We start from the raw sequence: 2,715 nt of genomic DNA, 5'->3' as shown, positions 1-2,715 counted from the left end.
GGAAATGGATTTTACAGCTCCATTCAAGCTTTCAGATGGTGGCAACCTGGGCTGACATCTTGAGCACAGCCTCTTGAAAAATCTCTGAGCCAAAACCAACCATTTAAGCAGCTCCTGAATTTCTGACCCACAGATATACTGACAAAAATGTTTATTATATTAACCCACTATTTTTCTTTTTAATCACACCGTACTAGCCTATTTTGGCAAATCTTTTTCAAGAGATTCTTCATTTTTTTCTTTTTTTTTTTGAGACAGAGGCTCACTCTGTTTTCCAGGCTGGAGTGCCGTGGTATAATCTCGGCTCACTGCAACCTCCGCCTCCCAGATTCAAGCAGTTCTCCTGTCTCAGCCTCCTGAGTAGCTGGGATTACAAGCACTCACCACCATACCCAGTTAATTTTTGTATTTTTAGTAGAGACGGGGTTTCACCGTATTGGTCAGGCTGATCTCAAACTCCTGACCTCATGATCCACCCACCTCAGCCTCACAAAGTGCTGGGATTACAGGTGTGAACCACCTCACCCAGCCTTTTTTTTCTTTTAATTGTAATTTTATAGCTCCCCACCGCAGCTGTCCCCCACTCTTTCCTTCGATGATGACGTCTGCAGGCTTCAGGGGGATCTTGGAACAAAGCTGGGTCCTGGCAGCCCCACTAGGTTGCCAGCTGGGGAGAACAAGTCACAATTACAAATTATCACAACAATTAGCACCTGCACTTGGAGGCTCTGTAAATTGAGGAGGCCCCAGCTCCTCATTGTACAGGGATCTATCTGTCAGTGACCTTACTCTGGAGATGATGGTATTCCTTCAGTCTGAGGGAATTGATGATGAACCCGGTGTCATCAATTGGCTCATAATCACCTTGCATGTTCATGCTCACCAGCTCCTCGTTGTAGAGAGAGAGTGGGGACTCCCGGCCAAGGACGTACACCTGGCCCTTGAGGACAGGCACCTGCACTTTCCCTTCCGCCTGCTCCTGGGACTTGGCAAGGCAGGGGCAGACAAATTCACACTCTGAGCTGTGCCAGCAACCGGTGTATATCAGCTCAGCAAATTTCAAGCCCAGGCCTTGTTTGGTTTTGTGCATTTCCCAGTCCATGGTGAAGGTCTTGATGTCTAAATGAGCATGGTAAAGGATGATGCCTGCTAGGACCTGGTAGATACCTCGGACCTTCATCCAATGAAGTTGTTCTCAACGATAGCAATACAACCCACGCCGTGCTTGCCTGCAACTTCGTTCGGCACACGAAGAGCTCCACGGAGGTCTGGTGGGTGGGCCATCCTTGACGTTGGTCACCTTCACAGGGACCCCTTTTTTGAACTCGATCTCGACAATGTCAGGGGTGTTGGGGGCTTTGGCTGGGTCCTGGGTCTTCGTGTAGAGACGTGGAGGCACTTAGTTCTTGGTATTCTGTGGGATTCCAGCCTCGTAGCTGATGATGGGCACGAGGTTCTCGTCCATCCTCCACGTGTTCTTGGGAGTGACCGGGATGGGAGTCCCACGTTGTTTTGCATATTCCATCAGGTCATTGGGGCCCTTGAACCAGTTGTAGAACTCGGGCATCCTCCAGGGAGCAACGACCTTTATCTGGGGGGCCAGCGAGTAGCAAGTGAGCTCAAACCGGACCTGATCGTTCCCCTTTCCTGTGGCGCCATGGGACACATACTTGGCTCCCTCCCGCTGGAGTATTTCCACTTGTTTGCAGTCGATGCAGGACCTGGTGAGAGAGGTACCCAGGAGGTAGCAGTCCTCATACAGTGTGCTGGACTGGATGGCTGGCCAGATGAACTCCACAAACTCCCTGCTGATGTCCTCAATGAACACTTTTTTGGCTCCAAGCTTCAGTGCCTTCTTCCTGGCTTCCTCGAATTCCTTCTTCTGGCCAATACTGGCCAGGTAGGCAATGACATAGCCTTGTCCTTCAGTCACATGAGGATACGGGAGGTGTCCAGGCCACCACTGTAGGCCAGAACCACAGAGACTTTGCTGGACATAGCGTCTGGGATTGGAGGCGCGAGTTCCCTGTGCAGTGAACCACTCGGGCCCCAGCAGCGGTGGCAGGCAACAGAGCAGGTGACTCCTCATTTAAAATTGTTTTTTTTTTTTTAATTAAGAAAATAGACTCACACAAAGAAATTGATGAGTTGCCAAAGTCAGGGATTATATGTCCCCTTGTTAGCACCTCCAACTTCTAATTAATGGTTCCTGGGCTGGCTGTGGTGTCAGGGACTGAGTACAGAATCACGCCGTGGCATGTATAGAGGAGGGAATACTTAGGCAGCCCAGCTAGTCTTATGAACATCATGTGAGGACTTACCTTTAGCTGATGGGCATAGCATCCTTGCTCTAACAAGAATCCTTTAGGTTTAACAACATATGTCTTGCTTACATGGTTAATATATAGATGTTATTTTTAGTTTCAATAAATCCATGGAAGTCAACCTCCATGGTTTTAAGGGTAAGAAATGTGTCAAGTACTGAGACTGATACCTAATTCTTAGTACTCAGGAAAGATTTAGGAGAGGAGGATGTTTTGAGTAGAAAACTCCTTATGGACTCAGAAGGGACATTGTGAGTGAAGACTAATTGGATAGAGAAATTAGTTCCCCAGACATGTGCAGTAGCTGTGGCTTCAGTGTTCTCTGAAACATTCCGTACATTCTTCTCATTCTCTGGGTGTTACTGTGGACAGAACCTTGATCTTATAGTGA

General features: G+C 48.2%; 1 pseudogene; it reads right to left on the bottom strand.

Moving 5' to 3' along the window:
• Nucleotides 1-769: 769 nt before the first annotated feature.
• LOC105530378 lies at nt 770-1,998 on the bottom strand (annotated as a pseudogene).
• Nucleotides 1,999-2,715: the final 717 nt, after the last annotated feature.

This window comes from Mandrillus leucophaeus, unplaced genomic scaffold (genome assembly GCF_000951045.1).
Source record: "Mandrillus leucophaeus isolate KB7577 unplaced genomic scaffold, Mleu.le_1.0 Scaffold817, whole genome shotgun sequence".
NCBI classification, from domain to species: domain Eukaryota; kingdom Metazoa; phylum Chordata; class Mammalia; order Primates; family Cercopithecidae; genus Mandrillus; species Mandrillus leucophaeus.
Note: the sequence above shows the minus strand (reverse complement) of the source record. Positions and strands in the feature narration are given on the sequence as shown.